This window comes from Malania oleifera, chromosome 9 (assembly GCF_029873635.1).
Source record: "Malania oleifera isolate guangnan ecotype guangnan chromosome 9, ASM2987363v1, whole genome shotgun sequence".
Classification (NCBI taxonomy): domain Eukaryota; kingdom Viridiplantae; phylum Streptophyta; class Magnoliopsida; order Santalales; family Ximeniaceae; genus Malania; species Malania oleifera.
The window spans coordinates 15,377,092-15,399,141 of record NC_080425.1 but is presented as its reverse complement, the minus strand read 5'-3'; positions in this window follow the sequence as shown (position 1 = coordinate 15,399,141).

Here is a 22,050-nt window from a genome sequence, read left to right as displayed (position 1 = left end):
AAAACAAAAAATTAAAAATAAAAAATAAAAAATAAAAATAAAAAAACTTGAAATGTGCAGACGAATAGAAAGGATGAGAGAGTGGATAGATAGGAAGAAAGAGAGATATTTTGTATAAGACTGATTTCAAATCATCTTGTAATATAGTGAAGTTTTTTATGCAATCCGCCCGTGGGGTAGGCATAGTGGAACCACTTAAAATTTCTATCTCATTTCTATTTATTTTTCTACATCTTTTACAACATGTTATTAGCACGAGATTCTAACTATTTGAGATATTTCTTTAAATCCTATTTAATTTATTTCTTATAAGTTTTACATCACAAGAGTATAATATTCTCCAGAAGAGAATATGTCTTTCAAAGTTTAAAGAGTATCAATCTCCAGAAGAGATGGTAAGATAGTACTTATGAAGAGACAATATATTTAAATCTCCCGAATAGATAGACCTCCTAGAGAGGCCATGTATCTAATCTTCAGAAGAGATGATAAATATTTACCTTTTGAAGAGAGTATATTTTTAACCTCCCAAAGAGATGTTAAAATCGACCTCCGGAAGAGGTGGTAACTATTACCTATTTTCATACTATAATTGAAATCATATTCCTGAAAAGTACAAATTGAGGGGAAAAAAATATTATTCCTAAAGAAACATATTTAAGTACCCCCAGAAGGATGGAAGTAATATTATATTTATTATTATCTCAGTTTTATTTTAGTTTTTACATTTTTTTTTCTAAATTTTTTATTATTGTTAAATTATTTAGATGTCGAACCTAAACAAATTTAAATTTGTTCGCCTTAATATCAAAGGTAACAATTGTAGAAACCCAAACCCGAAAAATAAAATAAAATAAATATAAAAGAGACAAATAAAGGAAAATAAAAGAAAAAGAAGGAAATTGGTTTGGTAGGACCCAAACCGTCAATGGTTTTATAGAACTTGGGAAAATCGTCATCGATTTCAATTAGTAGGGGTGGGTCAACTGCCAAACCGTCGATGGTTTTCCTACGGGTCTGCTTACTTAAGGGGTAAGCATCACATTTTTTTTTTTCATAACTCAAATATTCTCTCTCTCTCTCTCTCTCTCTCTCTCTCTCTCTCTCTCTCTCTCTCTCTCTCTCTCTCTCTCTCTCTCTCTCTCTCTCTCTCGTAGGCTTACCCAGAGCTCGTGCTCGGTCTTCGATCACTCTCCTCTTCTTTCTCGACTTACCGGTTTGTTTTCGGTCGCGGATCAAAAAGTTAGGGTTTTCTATTCTTTTTTTTGAATGGAATCAGTTTCTTTTTCAGGAATAGGTAAGGGGATTAAGTTAAGTCAGATTTTTATCAAATTTGAACCGATTAAAGGGTGTTATATGTATGTATACCTATAGTTTCAAAGTTATTTCAAAAACCGATCGTTCAAAAAGAGGTTTATAAACTACGATTATATCTTATGGTATTTTGAATAAAATGAACGGTGGAAAGCTTGGTTTTATCATACGAACTAAATATATTATATTTTTTCTGGTTGTTTATTGGACTATATTCAAATACTGAAAATCGTGTGGCAGGTGAATAATCGTTATGGGCTATGTTATAATTGAATTTGGGTATGGTTGTTAAAAATATTGAATTGTTTGTGAAACATACTGGAACTGCCTTTGCAAAATACTAGGATTTGACATGACAACTGAGGGCCGAATTTTATTTAACGATCGGGTGCCGGGTTTTATTAAATGGCAGGTTCTATATGAAATGAGATTTATACTACAGTTTTATTATCGAAATTGCATGAAATGGTTTAAAAACCCTCAGGACCAGCTATATTATAAGCACGGTACCGTTGTTAGGGAATTATTTTGAGACCATGTGCGCCCACACTGTACTGAGAGGTGTAGGGTGGTCTCCGCTGTTTAGCTTGTGTAAGGATGAAGTACCTTTCCTGGAGACCGAACCAAGAAGTGGTAAGGCTATCGGACTAGAAACTTGGTTGTGGATGCTTGCAGATGCACTTGCAGATGATTACTTTGACTGTGTTTGGGCTGATCCCCTAAGGCATAAGTCCAGCCTTTGGCTCGCACAACCTGTACCATGGGGGAAGTAAATGGTGTGTTAGTCCCAAGGAGTTTATTTTACGCATATATGCTAATTTACATGAATAGTGTTATTATTTGTTGAACTGGTTCATACTAAAGAAGAAAATGTATATTTTTCAGCTATAAAGCTGTGAGTACTTGTATGTGAATTAAAATGCATGAATGTTTGTAGCGAAGTAAACTCTTCGTCAGATGACTTGCTAAGAAAGGCAAGTACGCTGATAAGTATCAATTGTAGTTATACCAAGTTGCGTAACGTTTTAGAGTAGAGGGGAGCTACATGTATAGACGTGTAATGTCCCCTAGCCTCAGGAACTTTCTCTTATAAATAATTGCGCGCATGTGTGTGTGGGTATGGTTTAAGAATGATTTTATAACTGTGGTTAATTAACAACTGATAATATTTTGTATACATTAAAACTCACGTTGGTTAGACACTGATATTAACTTTATCTGTCTTGCTGAGAAGTGTCTCACCCCAATATACAAATCATTTTTTAGGACCATCTCGAGATCATGCTTAGTGAACTCCCTAGGGGGGCGATAGCCAGTTTAGTTTTAGTTTTTGTGAGTTTCTGTAAGAACTCTAATGTAATTAAGTTATGTTTGGAGTCCCTAGATATGTAATATAGTCATATGTTTTGGAGACCTTTGTGTATGGATATTTGGAGACCTTCGTGTATAAAGGTAGTTTAGAACTCTGGTAATGTTTTGGAGAATGTATCATTTATTTCCGCTACTTTTATATGATGAATATGGTATCAGGTACTCAGACGTCACTAAAGTAGCACTCCAGGTCCACGTGTTGGGTCTGGCCATTACAGGAGGTATTAGAGTCTAGGTTTTCTAGGTTCTACAGACTTTGATGGTTAATAATTACCAGAGTATAGGTTGAGATAAGTTAAGGATAAGAATGGGTAGATTAAGTGAATCTTGGTTTGGAAGCTTAAAGATGGTGATCCTTTGACGGTCTTCTGTGTTTTTCCTGAGATGACGATTTCAAGAAAATCTATCAATGGTTTCGTTTCCGTATTGAGATACTAGAACTTGGATACTTAAAGTAGGAATTTTAGGTATGGGGAGTATGTGTTTAGTCCCAGTGTTGTGAATAGAGACTGATACGCTAATTTGACTAAGTTTATGCAAGCAATAGAGAGTAATGTGGTTTGTAGGAGGCAAATCGTCGACGGTTTCCTAGAGGAATATAAAATAGTCGTCAGTTTTCTTCAAAAGAGGTCTCTATAATTCAGGTTTTCCATCGATGATTTTGGGACCCTCTAGAAAAATCGTCGACGGTTTTGTGGTAGGATTGTGTAAATAATTATTTTTAGCTATGAAATCATATGTTATATTGTTTCTTCATTCCATACTTGCATCAACCATTATAAAGGTGGAATTTCTAAGTCGACCTTCTAGATCCTTCCACATGAGTCTAACCCTTTTCTAGGAACCTAAAAAGGATGTATAGGGACCGTTCTATTTCGCTCGCTTTTGAAATACTGGATCTTGATTTCACCACCTTGGTACACTAGTTTTACAGAAAAATGGGGATATGATTACCGACTCATTAGAGATGACTATGCATGCATGGTTATGAAATTAAACATGGAATGATTATGTTATGTAATGGGTGTTTATGCATGGGTGTACCTAGTGCATAAATACATACCAATAGGGATACTAACATGTATGCAACCTATCGTGCATGGCTATGCATGAAATGAAGTGCATGAATGCCATCCCTGGTATCTGTAAGTTACGTTGGTCCAAAGTTTGTGAAGGATTGAAGGAATCCATGTGTTGTCCTACACCCCTAGGTGCTACGTTACTTGCCCACCTTTCTTTCCTTTTTTCAACCCCTTTCGAAGAACTTTTTCTTGGCCTTGTATATTGCACTTCTTTTATTTTCAATGCTTCCTTAACCTGCTTTCTGGTGATCCTTAAGCAAGCCAAATTCTGAGAAATGCCTCTTCTATCCTATGTTTAGGATGGATTCCAGGGGAAAGGACATCGTAGCTGGAGGGGATAATCACATGGAGACTTCCAGTGAGGATGACATGGATGCCTCGATAGTACTACAAAGTATAGCGCGATAGACTAGGAAGGGGATTCGGAGGGACTCTAGAGAGTAGGATCATCCACCGGTTGGTTGGGGCTGCCCTTTTTAGTAGTTTACCCAGACGAATCCACCAACATTTGCAAGAGGAGCAAACTTAATCACAATTGAAGATTGGGTTCAGGAAATAGAGGAACTGCTAGGTGTACTGGAGTGCACGGAGGAGCATAAGGTGTTGTATACAACTTTTAAACTAGTGGGATAAGCGAAGAGGTGGTGGAGATCGGAAAAACTGGTCAAGGAATAGTAGCCAAGACCTGTGGCTATAACCAGGAGTTGTTTCAGAGAGGTTTTCTTTGACAGGTACTTCTCTACTGCTACCCAAGAGACTACGGCAAAGGAGTTCCTGAATTTGACTCAAGGAAACTTAACCGTATAGGTACACAACCAAGTTTATGGAGCTATCCCGCTTCGCTCCATACATGATGTCGGACGAGCCGAAGAAGGCCTAGAGGTTTGAGAAGGGTTTGAGGCACGGAATACGCACATAGGTGGTGGCGTTGTTGACTCAGATTTTTTCTGAGTTGGTGGACAAGGCCATGGCGATTGAGGCCAAATTAGAAGAAGAGGCTCTTGCCTCAGGGATTTTAGACTAATACAAGCTAGGGTACATGGAAGAGGCCTAGTAATTTCACAGGCCAGCGGAAGGAGATGGGATATCGAGCCCATAAGGGGAATCCACCGCATCCTACTTGTCTCAGATGCCATTAGAGGCATTAGGGCAAGTGCAGGGGTGGATTAGTTGGCTGCTACCGGTGTGGTGGAGCTGGAAAAATGGTGCGAGACTACCGCCAAAATTGACTCACACTCCTCCACAACATTAGTATCAGGAAGGTAACTAGGCACCCCAAGGTGGTCACTAGAGAGGCACCGCCCAGGCGCAGGTGTACTCGCTTATGCCGGGAGATGCGGATAACGCCTACGATGTGGTGATAGGTACTATTTCAATTTTTTTTAATAGTGCTGTTGTGTTGTTTGACTCACGTGCGAGGATGCATGAACTCTATGAAACCTACCCCGAGATGTTAAAATCAACCTCCGGAAGAGGTGGTAATTATTACCCATTTTCATACTATAATTGAAATCACACTCTTAAAGAGTACAAATTGAGGGAAAAAAGTATGAGTACACCGCCCAAGCATAGGTGTACTCGCTAACGTCGGGAGATGCAGAGAACGCCGGCGATATGGTGACAGGTTCTATTTCAATTTTTTTGAATAGTGTTGTTGTGTTGTTTGACTCAGGTGCGACGCACTCTTTTATGTCTTGGGGATTAGTTACATTGTATGAGGTAGAGACACAGTTGAATTAAATATAGGGATGGCCCCAATTTCTAAGGCTTTATACAGAATAGTTCCGGCTAAATTAAAGGAGCTAAAGGAGCAATTTAGGAACTTCTGGACAAGAGTTTTATCAGACCAAACATATTACCCTAGGGAGTGCCGGTGTTGTTTATAAAGAAGAAAGACGGATCGATGAGGATATGCATAGACTATAGGAAAATTAATAAGGTGACAGTGAAGAACAAGTACTCGTTACCCTGTATTGACAATCTGTTTGACCAGCTAAAGTGTAATAGATTTTTTCCAAAATTGATCTGAGATCTGGGTATCATCAGGTGAAGGTGAAATCAGAGGATGTACCAAAGACGGCTTTCCGTACTAGGTATGGTCATTATGAGTTTTTGGTTATGATGTTCGGTTTGATGAATGCTCATATGGTATTCATGGACTTGATGAACAAGGTATTTCACGAGTACTTAGATCAATTTGTGGCTATATTCATCAACGACATTCAGGTTTATTCGAGGAGCCTTGCAGAGCATGAAGCTCATCTGAGACTGGTATTTCATGTACTTAGGGAAAAGAAACTATTTGCTAAATTTAAGAAATTCGAGTTCTGGCTGGAACAGGTTACATTTTTGGGACATGTAGTATCCAAGGAGGGAATTTCAGTGGACCCGAGCAAAGTAAAGGCAGTAGTTAATTGGGAGAGACTGAAAAACGTACACGAGATTAGAAGTTTCTTGGGTCTGGCATGATACTATTGTTGGTTCATTGAGGGGTTTTCGAGGCTATCATGTCCTCTGACGCAGTTTACGAGGAAGAACATGAAGTTTGAGTGGATTGGTAAATGCGAGCAGAGTTTTTAGGAATTGAAATAATGACTAGTAACTGCCCCAGTGTTGACCATTCCGTCAGGAGAGGGTGGATTCGTGATCTAAAGCGATACATCTCAAAAAGGACTCGGGTGTGTCTTGATGCAGCAAGGGAAGGTTATTGCATATGCTTCTCGCCCACTCAAGGTGTACGAGAATAATTATCCGACGCATGACTTGGAGCTGGCAATTGTAGTTTTTGCATTAAAAATCTAGAGGCACTACCTATATGGTGAAAAGTGCTATATCTTTACTGATCATAAGAGCCTTGAATACTTTTTCTCCCAAAAGGAATTGAACATGAGATAGAGAAGATGGCATGGGTTGATTAAGGACTATGATTATACCATTAGTTATCACCCAAGAAAGGCTAATATGGTAGCTGATGCTTTGAGTCAGAAGTCGGTGGTTACGTCAGTTTCAGTGGTTGTTGTACAACATCAAATTAGGATGAACCTGGAGTGGTTGGGCGTGGAGTTAGTGGAAAGGAAACTATCAGGTGTTCATTTCCAATTTGATCATTTAGCCAACCTTGTAGGAGAAAATTAAAGCAGCTCATATGAGAGATGTGGAGTTGATGGAAATTATAGAGAAAGTATGGAGTGAGTAGCAACCAGACTTCAATGTTTTTGAGGATGGAGTTCTTAGATTTCACACCAGGTTGTATGTACCTAACGATGCGGAGATTAAAAAGATGATTCTGGAGGAGGCTCATCGCTCTCTCTATACTGTTCATCGGGGAAGCATGAACATTTATAGAGATTTGCGAGAATCCTTCTGGTGGAGTAGCATGAAGAGAGAGATTTCCATATTCGTGGAACAGTGTCTAACATGTCAGCAGGTAAAAGTAGAACACCAAAGGCCAGCGGGACCACTTCAAGCACTTGATATCCCTAAGTGAAAATAGGAGGATATCTCGATGGACTTTGTATCGGGGTTTCCTTTAGAGGTGCATGGACAGAATGCCATCTAAGTAATAGTGGATCATCTGACAAAGACTATGCATTGCATTCCAATCAGAGTCAGTTATTCTATGAATAGGCTGGTAGAGCTTTATGTGCAAGAGATTATATGACCTCATGGCGTCTCAGTTTCCATATTTTGAAATCAAGATCCACGGTTCACCTCTCGATTATAGAAGAGTTTACAGGATGCCTTGGGATCTCAACTCATTTTTAGTATCACGTTTCACCTGCAAATGGATGGGCAGTCCAAGAGGACCATTTAGATTCTAGAGGATATGCTGCAGGCATGTGTGCTAGATTTTGGGGATAGTTGGATTCACTATCTACCACTCGTTGAGTTTACGTATAATAATAGTTATCAAGCTAGTAGCAAGATGGCACCATATAAGGCTTTGTATGGTCACCAATGCCGATCTTCATTGTATTGGGATGAGGTAGGTGAACGGTAGATTTTGGGGCCAGAACTAGTTCAAGAGACCTCTGCAAAGGTCAAGCTTATTAGGGAGAGGATTAAAACAGCTCAGAGTTAGCAGAAAAGTTATGCGGATACTCACTGACGAGAGTTAGAGTTTGAGATTGGTGATAGGATATTCTAGAGGATTGCTCAGATGAAAGGAGTGATGAGGTTTGGGAAGAAAGGCAAGTTGAGTCCTAGGTACATTGGGCCATTTGAGATCCTGGCAAGGATTGGTTTAGTTGCCTATCGACTGACATTACCCCTAGCTTTGTCTAGGGTTCATGATTTTTTCCACGTATTAGTGTTGAGGAAGTATGTGCCAGATCCTTCGCATATGATAAGTTTTGAGCCTTTAGATATCGGGGATGCCTTGGCATACGAGGAGGTACCAGTTTAGATTCTAGATTGGAAAATACAGGAACTGCGTACATAGGAAATACCTTTAGTGAAGGTGCTGTGGCATAATCATGCAGTTGAGGAGGCTTCTTAAGAATTGGAAATGAAAATTCGTCAAAATTACCCATAGCTTTTCAAAGAGGTTCAACACTAGACAGGTAGGTGTCTGGTTTTGTATGCAGGTTAGGTAAAGTAGGGTTGTATGATTTTATTAGTTGTTTACGGTTTTCGTATAATCTCCTGAGACATTGTGTGTAACCACGGTATTCCTCTATCATAAGTGAGGGTAGTTAATAAATTTGGGACGAGGCCACTATGTGGGTGGCTATCGACTCTTCTGTAGAGATGGATCATGAGTTAAGGATGTAATCGGTATTAGTTAGCAAATTTCAAGGATGAAATTTTTATAAGGGGGGGGGGGGGGAGATTGTAGAAATCGGAGCTTGGAAAATAAAATAAATGAATAAGAAAAGAAGAAAGAAAATTTTAAAAAGGGTAAAACAGTAGGACTCATCGATGAATCCCCTATTTTCTTCGACAAGTGCCCTTCTGTGACTCGTCAACAAAGTGTTGGCATCGTCAATGAAGAAATCGTGAGAGCCAGGAAGTCTTAGGCTTAAGGTTCATTGATAAATCCCTTATTTTGTAGACGAATGTTCTTTTGTAACTTGTCGACGAACACTTTAAGTTCATCGACAAATGTGGCTGGGTTAATGGCTTATAAAGGATGCCACAAGAGATTTTTTTTTAAAGAAAAATAAAATATCTTCTCTCTCTCCCTAACCTACAAACCCCGTCTCATCTCTCTTCGATTTCTATCCGTTTGTCATCCGAATCGACAATCGAAAGTCACCACAATGATCTAGGAGCGTTTTTCTACATGCCTAGCAGAGTAGATTTTTGAACTGGACTTTTCAGCACCACTCCAAGGCTAGGGTAAGATTTAGGGAATTAAGCAAATTTGATGTTTTTTGGGAGTTTAATCATTTATTTGGAGTTTGTGGGTCTGGGAAATGTTGAAATAGTATTTTCCCTGGGGTTGAGTTGATTAAACTAAGATTTATGAATTCAAGGTTTGTGTGAGCACTACAGGTGCAATTTTGGGATCCCTGTAGGCGTAGCTTTAGGAAAATAGGTAAGAGGATTAAGTTAAGTTAGGTTTTTATTAAAGTTGAACCGATTAAACTACTATATATAGGTATACTTATGATTTCAAAGGTTATTTCGAAAATCGACTGTTCAAAATGGACTTTACAAGTATAGGATATATGATACGGTATTTTGAATAATTGAACGGGGAAAGGCTTGGTTTTACTTTACAAACTAGTATACTTCGAGGTACTCCTTGGTTGTTTAATGGATTATATTCTAATACTGAAATCGTGTGGTAGGTGAATAATCGGTATGATTATTATGTAACCAGATTTGGGTATGGTTGTGAAAATACTGAAATCTTTGTGAAAATACAGGAATTTGATATGACGGCCGGAGGCCAAGTTTTATTAAATGGTAGGTTTTATACGAAATGAGTTTATACTATAGTTTTTATTATTTAAATTATATGATATGGTTTAAGAACCCTGAGGACCAGTTGTATGATGAGCACGGTACCGTTGCTAGGGAATTACTATTTGGCCATGTGTACCCACATTGTACTAAGAAGTGTAGGGTGGTGTTAGCCGATTGGCTTACGTAAGGATGAAGTACCTTTCGTGGGTTTTAGATCAGAAAGTGATAGCGTAATGATGAAGTCCCTTTCCTGGGTTTTGGATCAAGAAGTGGTAAGGCAATCGGACCTGCAACTGAGTTGTGGATGCCTGCAGATGCACTTGCAGATGATTACTTTGATTGTGTCTGGGTTGATCCCCCAAGGCATAAGTCCAGCCTTCGGGCCGCACAACCCGTACCATAGGAGAAGTAAATTGTGTATTAGTCACAGGGAGTGTCTTTTACACATATTTGTTGATTTATGTAAATCTTGTTATTGATTATTGAACTTGTTTATACTGAGGAATAAGATGTATATTTTTCAACTGTAAAGGTTTGAGTATTTGTATGTGAATTGAAATGCATGAACGTTTATGGCAAAGTAAACTCTCTGCCTGAGGGCTTACTGAGAAAGGCGAGTACCCTGATAAGTATCAGTTGTAGCCATACCAAGTTGCATAATGTATTAGATCAGAGGGGAACTACATGTATGGACGCGTAATCTCTTCTATCCTTGGGAACTTTCTTTTATAAATAATTTTGTCTGTGTGTGTGAGTATGGTCTGAGAATGATTTTATAATTGTGGTTAATTAAAAATTGATGATATTTTGTATACACTAAAACTCATGTTGGCCACATACTGATATTAACTTAATCTGCCTTACTAGGAAGTGTCTCACCCCAATATACAAATCTTCTTTTCAGGACTATCTCGAGATCGAGCTTAGTGAGCTCCGGGGCGGGATGATAGCTAGTTTCAGTTTTTGTGAGTATTTGTAAGAACTCTAATGTATTTAAGTTATGTATGGAAGTCCCTGGATATGTAATATGGTTGTATGGACTGAGTTAGTTTTCTTTTTTTGTGGTTGGGATGTAATATGGATATTGGGAGACTTCTATGTATGTTAGCAATTTAGAACTCAGGTAATGTTTTTGAAAATGTATCATTTATTTCCGCTGCTTTTATATGATAAATATGGTATCAGGTACACAGACGTAACTAAAGTAGTTCCCCCACGTGGAGGGTCGAGGCGTTACAATATTTGTAATGCATCTTTGATACCACAATTATCACAACCCAAAACCCAATGGGGTCCAAGGTACATCTTTCCATAACTAAATGTAAAACAAGCAGTGGAGACAAAATAAACCTCAAATACCATATCATAGAACTAAAACCATCATCATTATTGCATAAGCATCTCCCCAAAAACAGTATTACATCCCAAGGTACACAAAAGCATAACTAATTTAGTTTCATACCAACACTTACCCTAACTATACTATCTGCACCGCGCTTTGAAGCTCCTAAGCCTGGTTCCCTATTCACCCTGAATGTGAAATAATTTTTTGGGGTGAGACACTTCTCAGTAAGACGAAATAGATTATTATCAGTGTGTGGTTAACATAAGTTTTATGTGTAAGCAAATATATCCATTAATTTAATTTTAATAGCAAAGGCATTTATAAACTATACTCACATCAGTATAGTTGAAAATACATATTTTCCTTCAGTTAATAACTCCTGCTCAATAATAGCCCCAAATAGATAAATATACAATTATGTCTGAAAGAACCTCTCATTTTGGACTAACGACATGTTTAACCCCCATGACGAGTTGTGCGATCTGAAGACTGGAATTAGCCTTGGCTAGCTTACCAACAAGCCAAGTCAAAGTAACTTGTTTGTAAGTTCGCTTTGCCTACCGCAACCTGGTCTGAACTCTAAGACGGTACAACAACTCTTTGCGGCCAAATTGACTTTTCCATGGCCTACACTTCCATAATAGTGTGATTGCCCTAATATTTCTCCCTAGCTACGGTACCAAGCTTTCATCACACCTGGTCCATCAAGGTTCTTAGAACATAAATTACAATTTACATAGTAAAATAAATAACATGATCATAATTCTCAACACATAATTCGAAATAATCCCTCCCAATCGTTCTCAATAATAGATTTCTCAACAATCATGTGATTAGTATATCACCGTGAAGTTCACAATCTCTGCATTATTCTCAGCATTTCAAGAACTCAGTATAAAACCACAATTTTTGCCATATAATACCATAACAATTCCCACAGGTTTAATTATGCAATAAAACAAGCCATTCTCATGCCACACCTATTTGAGTGTTAAATCAAAATATAATCGGTATAGTTTTTTGAAAATAAAGGTATGATCACCTCAACAATTTAATTCAATTCAAAATATATGTTTTACAAGAAAAAGAAAGTGATCACCTTACGCACTTTAACTTTTTCCAAATACTTGTATAATAGCAAAAAATCATCCACATACTCAAGTTTAATCAGTTCAATTTTGAGAATATATTGACATAATCTATTCCCCTTACTTAATACTGAGATAGGCCTACCATGTTCCCGAAACCAAGCCTGCAGCACCTGGCTGAGGAGAGAGAGACAATTGGAGACGAGAGAGAGAGGATCGGAGAGTGGGAGTGGAGACCCAGGAGAGCTTAGGAGAGAGAGAGAGAGAGAGAGAGAGAGAGAGAGAGAGAGAGAGAGAGAGAGAGAGAGAGAGAGAGAGAGAGAGAGAGAGAGAGAGAGAGTGTGTGTGTGTGTGTGTGTGTGTGTGTGTGTGTTTTAATAAAAGAAATATAAGCTTCGTTGACTTATAGACCCTCAGCCCACACAAAATTGTTGATAGTTTTCTCGAAACTATCAACAGTTTGGTCTTATACCAAACCAATATTTCCCGTGTTCTTACATATAGGCTCTCAGTTTTTTGAAACAATCGACGGTTTCCCTGAGCTCTCTAAAACCGTCGGCGGTTTGGTCTTATACCAAACCAATTATTATTATTATTATATATTTGTATTCTGGGTCCTTACATTAATGGTTTGTGTGCAATGTGAGCTCAAAATACCACATATGTCCATAAACATGTGATAAGATGAGTTGATGATAATGTCTTGTGAAGCCAAGAGAAGAAGAGTAAGTTTTTATATGATGATATGGAGAAGATAAAAAGAATGGGGAGGTGAAGTGTTGGAAGGTGTAAAGAATAGGAGACAAAGAGTTGGAAAACAAAGGGCTAAGAAGGGGGACCATTTGAAATTTTAAAAAATAAAAATAAAAGGGGTATTTTGGACAATATATTATAAATTGGAACATAACAAAGATTTAAATTTTAAATAAATGACATTCAAAGGGTAATATAGGTATTTAAAAAGTTATCACTTGGAGTGTAATAACCCAAATCCGAAAAATAAAAATAAAAAATAAATAAATAAAAGAAAGGGAAATAAATAAAGGAAAGGAAAAATAAGAAAACGGTGAAGGACAGGAAAAAACCGTTGACGATATGGGCAACCCCAAACAAAATCGTCGATGGTTTCCTCTAGAAAGGCTCTCAGGATTCTCTAGCTCAGGTTTTCCATCGACGGTTTTAGGGAGGCCAGAAAAATCGTCGACAGTTTAGTCTTTTGAGGGCATTTTAAGAGCCAAACCGTTGATAGTTTCTTCAAGTATAGAAAAACCGTCGACGATTTCCTGTGAGGTAGCTCACCTATAAATAGAAGTTCCCTCATTTCTTTTAGGAAAAATCATTTCCTCTCTCTTTCAGCTTCGAACTTCCCTCTCTCTCTCTCTCTCTCTCTCTCATCCCTTACGTGACTCTCTCTCATTTCTACATGCACCCGAAGCTACCCTCGCTCTCAGATCACCTCTCTCTTCTCTCTCAGGTTGTTGGATTAGTTTCAGTGGCAAGTGCAAAAAGCTAGGGTTTCGATTTCCCGTTTGTTTCAGGTCAGTTTTGGAAAAACAAGTAAGGGGAGTAAGTTATACCATTTTTTATTATTTTTGAACCGATTAGTTTTGAGTATAAAAATCGTATATATATTGTATGATTTTCTGAATGGTTTAGGCATTTTTCAAAATGATGATTTCGAATATAATTTATAATTGGGAAAAAAAATTGTGTGGCATGAGAATAACCTTTCATAATTAATGAGTTGTAAATATCGTTCGGTTGTTAATACTATTTGCTTGTGAATATTGTCTGGTTGGGAATACTACTTGGCTGTGAAGATTGTTTGGTGGTGAATACTTTTTGGTTGTAAATTATGTTTAGTTGTAAATATTGTCTATTTGGGTGAATATTGTATCTTGTGAGCATAAACATACAGTGAAATACGTAGCTACCTTACGTGGGCCACGTACAGGTAAGTACGAAGTAGCTCTATGTGGGCCACGTACTGAGATATACATAGTAGCTCTATGTGGGCCACGTACTGAGAGTTACGTAGTAGCCCTATATGGGCCACGTACCAGGTATTACACAGTAGCCCTATGTGGGCCACGTATTGGATAGTATGCAGTAACCCTATGTGAGCCATGTACTGGGTTGTACGCAGTAGCCCTATGTGGGTCGCGTATTGCGAGGTATGCAGTTGCCCTAGGTGGGCCACATACCGAGATCAATGGAATGTATTGTATCCTATGTAGATGAACTGTGGTGTATATGTTTGTAGACTATGTGGGATGATTGAAGTGAATGTGTGTGTATATTGGTATGTGAACTTAATTGGGTAAATATTTATGGCAAAGTAAAACTCTCCGTCCAAGGGCTTATCGAGTAAGGTGAGTGCCCTGATCAGCATTAGTTGTAGTCACACCCAGATTAAAGGGTACGATTACAAACGGTATCCGAACAGAGGGAAGGAACATGTATGGGCATGTAATCTTCCCTATCATCAGGAACTTTTGCAGGTAAATATTTATGTATGTGTGCGTGGATATGCATGTGTGTTCTCTGTTGTGGTGGATTAAGAAACGACTATATATATTGAAACTCATCTACCACACACTATTGTAGTTTATTCTTTCCTTATTGAGAGGTGTCTCACCCTAGCAATTTATTAAACTTTTCATGTCCTTCAAGTCATTGAGCTTAGAAAGCTCTGGGGGTAGGGTTGAGAACTTTGGAAATTTTGGGTGGTTGTTAGAACAATCATATGTATAGTTTATATTTTAAATGTTGGTGATGTAATATGGAGTTGATGGATATACTTTTGTTTTTGGGATGTATAGATATTACTCTGGTATTTTATTTGAGATAGTTATTTATTATTTTTTGCCGCGTGATTGGTATTATGGTATCAAAGATGGTGAATGGTCTCATCACACCCTGAGCCCCACCTAGCTGGTTCAGGGTATGACAAAGTGGTATCAAAGCTTTAGGTTATAAATTCTGTAGACTCTAGGATGGATTAATACCAAAGTATAAGTTTACGTTCAAGTTAAGATGAGGGTAGAAATGGATAGATTAAGGTATTGATAGGAATTTGAGTTTTGTTTCGTAGCTTGGAGGTAGAAATACCTTGATGGACTTCTGTGATTTTCTGAATCAGTCGACGGTTTCACAAAAATGCTATGCCAAAAAATACATCCAAGATCTATACCCTCTCACAAAAATGCTATGCCAACAAACCCAGCCCTGAGCTCGCTAAACTCGATCACACGAAGGTCCTGAAAAAGATGAATTATATAATGGGTGAGACATATCTCAGTAAGACGGAATAAATTAATATTAGTGTGTAGCTATCATGAGTTTAGTGTATACAAAATATCATCAGTTGTTAATTAAACACAGTTATAAAACCATTCTCAGACCATACTCACACACACACACACACAAAATTATTTATAAGCGAAAATTCCCGAGGATAGGGGAGATTACATGCCCATACATGTAGCTCCCACACACACACACACATACATACACACACACAATTATTTATAAGCGAAAGTTCCCAAGGATAGGGGAGATTACATGCCCATACATGTAGCTCCCCTATGCTCTAATACATTATGCAATCTAGTATAGCTACAAGTGATACCTATCAAGGCACTCGCCTCTCTCAGCAAGCCCTCGAGCGGAGAGTTTACTTTGCCTCAAATATATATAATACTACTATATTTAATACATTTAATACTTTGTTACTTTATTTTGTATGTTGTTATCTCTGTAAAACCTAACTCTTCATAATCTTTGTTTTCACATACTTTGTTCTCCTATAACATACTTTGTTATCACATTTCACATCCCTTGACTTCATATATTCTGTATTCACATACACTGTTTTGTATTTACATGCACTTTTCTGTTCATACTCTATTATCACATTTCACATCCTCTGTCTTCATATATTCTGTACTCACATACACTATTCTGTATTTACATGCACTTTTTAGTTATACTCTAGTTAAATCTACAAATACAAATTTAGAATTCACTGCCAAATGGATAAAAACCGACATGCTTCCACCCATGACGAGTTGTGCGGCCTGTAGGCTGGACTTAATCCTAGTTAGCCCACCAAAGTTAAATCAATTCCCAAGTCTTCAATCTGGTAGTCCGATTGGCTTTCCCATGCTGGTCTAGACTCCAGGGGGAACTCTACCCTTCACAGCTCAATCGACTATTCAATACCAACACTCTCTGTAAGATGTGTGGTTGCACTAAGCTCTCCATAACTCTCGCAACGGTACCGGAGTTCTCAAACCATACATTGCAATTTAACATTAATACTTTGCTCTGATTAAAAATTTCTAAATACAATATAATCCCAACACATTTCAGTATTTCAACATATTATACATATTTTATAACTCAACACAGTATTTACATTTTTCCCCATGCCACACGATTTGAATAATACACATATTTATATAACTACTGAAATAATAAGTCAATCCATGTTCATTGTCTGCTTTACTAAAAATATAGGTTAAATTATCTCCACAATTTATCTAATACTCAAAATAATCGTTAGTAAGAAAAACTGAGATAATTAACCCTTCTCACCTTGACCAATTTTAGAAAATATAAAACAAATCCAACCAATCATTTCAACCAGTGAAATTATTGAGAAAATCCATTACTTAAATCTTGTAGCCTTTTTCTTTACTTTAATCGGTTTATTTTCAAAAATAATAGCTATTAACACAACCCTAGGCTCAAAACCCTCAGTTTAAATGGTTGGCTTTCAAAACTTGCATGATAATCATATACATGCTCATATAATTTCCATTTTAACCAGTAGAATTTACAATACATCTGGCTTAATCTATTCTTCTTACCTTATTCACGGAGATTGTTCCTGTAAGATTCCTAAACCAATGCCTACGATGTTCAGAGCACAAACCCTATAACTACATATTTTAGTATAATCAATTAAGTCCTGGAATAATAATTATTTTAATATCCCAAAGCTCACACACTCTCGTTAACCAGTTAAATTCTAAAACGGGGGTATCATCCACTTTTCATATTTAAATTTAATCTCTAACATATTAAAAAAAATACCAATATGATCAAATCCCCGCAATTTAATCTAATTCCAAAATATTCCCAGAATTCTAATTTAATCCAATCGCTGTAATTTAACTTAATTCCAAAATGTTCCCCAAAAATTCTTTTTAATCAAATTCCTACAGTTTAATTTATTCTCAAGAATATCTCCAAAAATCCAATATAATCCATTCCCTGCAATTTAACTTATTTCCAAAACACTCCCCAAAATTTGATATAATTAAATACTATAATTTAATAATTAAATATTAAAATTTAATCGGTTAAATTTTTAAATAGCCCACACAATTTGTACTTCTCACATTAGCCTCAGAGTGGTGCTTGGAAAGTCCAATTCAAAAATCTATTTTGCTAGACTTGTAGAGAAATGCTCCTAGATTGTCGTGGTGGTTTCTGATCGTTAGTTTGGCTAAAGATTGGAGAGAAATTGAAGAGAGAGAGTAGATTTATCTTATCCCAAGAGTGGTTCTTACGATGCTCCTACGACAAATCCACTTGGGTTAAAATGTTTGTGGCGGAGAATGGAGCCCATGGGTATTTTTCGTTTTCCAATCGACCTAGAATTCGGCGAGAAAATGAGGAGAGAGAGAGGGGAAGGCATGAGGAAAGAGAATGAGAGAAACGTGAGAGAGATTGAGAGGCGCAACTTCAATGTTAAGTTACAAGTTATATATATATACATAATATTATAACCTTACAATCATATGTACAGTTTATGTTTTAAATGTTGGCGATGTAATATGGAGTTAATGGATATACCTTTTTTTTTTTTTTTTTTTAGGATGTATAGATATTACTCTGGTATTTTATTTGAGGTAGTTATTTATTATTTTCCGTTGTGTGATTAGTATTATGGTATCAGAGACGGTGAATGGTGTCATCACACCTCGAGCCCCACCTGGCGGATTCGGGGCGTGACATGGAGAACTACCAAAAATTTCCTTTTACCTTTTTTGGAATAGTTTAATATTCAAAGAGAAAGATGCATTCAAAATAAAGGATAAATTTACTTCTTTATTGCTTTTTAATAATTTTTGGTCCAATTCAATATCAAATGAAATTTCAAAGGTCCTGTAAACATAAAAAATTTAAGATAAAATCCAACAACAGCCCCTCACTTTTGAGAAAATGACTCTTCACCCTCTAAATTTTCCAAAACTATCACAAAACCTGCTGAGGTTTAATTTTATTGACAAAATGAACCTTTCGTTACTTGATCGTTAGTCAGCCGTTAAGTTTAGTGAAAAAAATAAATTTTATCCTTAATAAAATAATAATTTTGCTCTTTCACTCAATTTTGATTTTATAAATTAAGTTGGAAAAGTTAATTAGTTAATTACAATATATTTTGAAAATCAAACTTACAAGTGAATTGAACATCAAGCAACTTAGTCGAGTCAAAAAGTTGACATAAGCATTACAATATATGCTTTTGCCTTAAATAAGATACATACATAGATATATTATGATTGCATTATTCAACAATATATGCTTTTGCCTTAAATAAAGTACATACATAGAGGTATTATGATGTGTACAATTTTGATATTACTGCATCATCACGTTATGAATTTTAAAGCTTATAGTGGAGAAATCGGCTATAAGTACCGCCAATGGTATTTGTTGAAAAAGGAAAAAAGAACTTATTTTCACATTGAAAAATACTTTACAAACAAAAAGGGGTTTATAAAAGTTTTTATATAGTGACTAAGACAGAACTAACTTTAAAAAGCGGTGCATTAGAGAAAAATAATCATAAAGTTTACTTTGCTTTAAAAAATAATTAAGTATTTAGTATCACGTGGATTCATTAAAAAATATATATAATTAAGTTTACTGTACAACATTATGTAGAACCGTTTTATAGTAAACTACCTACTCTTTTCATAAATAAGTATTAACGTATCAAGAAGTTTCAAATGGTCATAGATTTTGAACTTGTTGAATCAATGGAACCCATCAATTGATTTAATTGACCTAACTAAAGCTAATTACACAATAATTGCTACTTGAATTATTAACTACTAGATGGTTATTTAATTAATAAAATTATTAACTCATTAGATTTAACATTGGCTTTAATTAGCTAAGAAAATCATTGTATAAATGAGATTTTTTCTTTTGCTTTTTAAAATTGAATGACATAAGAACAAATTGTTACAATAATTGAGAGTTTAGAGAAAGAGACTTGCTCATATGCATGACTTGAACTCAAATGCATAATTGAAGTTGCGATTTCTCTTATATGTATAGACCACTTAAAATTTCTAAGTTAATTTGAATCAATTAATTCAAGATTTTAATCAACCCCTGTTTTAATAATTATACTCTACTTTGTAATTTGGGTAGTTGGTTTAAACTTTGACTAGTGCATATTAATATTCCTTTAAATCTTTAATTAATTCCTCTTACAATTTAAATCCAATTATGTTATTCAACTTATTTTTTTGCTTCATTAGCTAGATATAGGTTAAAGACCAACCTGATTGATTTAAACCCTAAACCCTAAAACCTTGTAGGGGAGCTTACAAATGCTAATCCTTTTGACTAAGCCAATATTAATGATATCACCCATAGATGTAGAAGTACTTACTATATCAAGCAAAGTTGATGGATTATGAAAAATACATAAAGGGTGTAAATTATAAATCTAAATTGTTCTATTGCTGATCTTATGATCAATTATAAACATGTTGGCCAATTACATACATGGAAATATAATAATAGGCCATTGATGGGATAACATAGACACAAGGGTATTTTCAATTATCTCATAGCATGCTAAGATGCTTGTTGAGAAATTATGCCCTGGGATAATGCACAAACTCATAAAAAATACAAAAATTATAGAAAATCCCAAGGAAGAATGAATTTATGCAACTCGGTAATGTGGCTACGTCCGCAGAGTTCTTATGAGTTTTTCACTGTCAAATGAAAAACTATCTTAGGGTTTCAACTATCAGCTGCAATGTGCAGAGACCTGGGAAATTTAAATAATAAGAAAAATAAGGAAAATGAGGAAATTCAGTTTGGTGAAGGCCAAACCATTGACGATTTGGTGAGAGGTGCAAAAAATCGTCGACGTTTTTGTATTTACTGTTGGTCGATTACTGGTAAAACGGTAAAAAAGGCAGGTTAAAAACCCAAACCGTCGATGGTTTTGTAAAGGGTGTAGAAAACAATCGATGGTTTTGTCTGCAGTGTCGATTTTAAAGGAGTCATGCGAGCTTTATTTTGGGAAAACAAACAAAATCTCTCTCTCTCTCTCTCTTGGAACCCTACGAAGCTCTCTTCCTTCTCTCTTTATTTTCGCTTTGATTAAAGCCCAGACTGACCATCTGAAGCTATCACGAGGATCTAGGGATGGTTTTCTACAAGTTAATCGGAGAAGATTGTTGATTTGGGATTCCTAGACACCACCCCAAAACCAAGGTAAGTATGATATTTTAGGGTTTAATTGATTATTTGGAGTATGTGGGCCTAGGGAATGTATTAAATGATAAATATTCTGGCGTTGAGTTGATTGAACTGGGGATAATGCTATTTCGAGGTTTGGAGTTCCGAACACCGTGGGCGTAGATTTAGAGTTTTTATCGGGTTGCTCAGTAAGTAGGTAAGGGGAATAAATTATAGCAGTTATTTTTGGAAATTACTGGTTGAGTAAATAAGTGAAAATGAGAATATGATATTTTTCCTCAGATTATTATGATATGAATATCAAATAAAATTTTGTGACATATGATTTATACTGAAAATGTGTTTGAAACTGGGTTATGTGATTTGCACTGAAAATAAAGAGACTATGATATATATATATATATATATATATATATATATATATATATTGAAATGTTTTATGCAGAAATGAAGATAATGGAAACCAGTTATGTTTCATATACTGAATTGTGATGATATTTGAAATATGGAAAATGTTGAAAAGTGGAATACATAATTGTTTTATTGAGAACAATAAATGGTGATATACCAATGTGTATTTTATTGGAAAGTGATGGAATATGATATATGGATAGAAATGTTTTCTAAGATAAACAAGGAAATAAGAAATATCGATATGCTTTATTGAGAAATGTTGAAATACGTGAAATGAGATATATACTATTATAAGATGAAATGTACCAACATATTGAAATGTGAATACTGATATATGGAAATGAGAACCCCTGATGGATTGGAGTTGGATAGAGAGCACAGTACCATTGCTTGTGAGGTGTTAGTACAACCACACAGTCTCGTGGAGAGTGTGGCATGACAGTCGATTGTGCCAGTGAGAAGGGTAGGGATTCCCCTGGAGTTCGGACCAGGCGTGGGCAGGCCATTCATACTACAGATAGGCCGATTTCTTGTTTTGATCTAACCAGGTAGGCCAACCGAGGTTAGGTCCAGCCTTCCGGCCGCACCACCCGATCATGGATGGAAACATGACGATGTGAATATCCTCAGGGTAGCCATGAGTTACAGACAATATGTGTATTTGTTACTGATGGACACTTATAAGCTAGATTATGAAAGGAAAATGAGAAATGAAAGAGTGTAAATTTAATGGCAAAAATAATTAGGGTGAAGTAAATCTTTTCGCCCGAGGGCTTACTGAGTAAGGTGAGTGCCTTGATAAGTATCAGTTGTTGTCGCATTTGAGTTAATCGGGTAAGGTTACAAACGATATCAGAGCAGAGAGTCGCTACATGTATGGGCGTGTAATCCCCCTTATCCTCGAGAACTGTCGCTGATAAATATTGGTTGTATTTGTGTAAGTATAAGAAATGGTAACATAGCTTATGAAATTATGTTTTTATATCTGTATGATTATGAG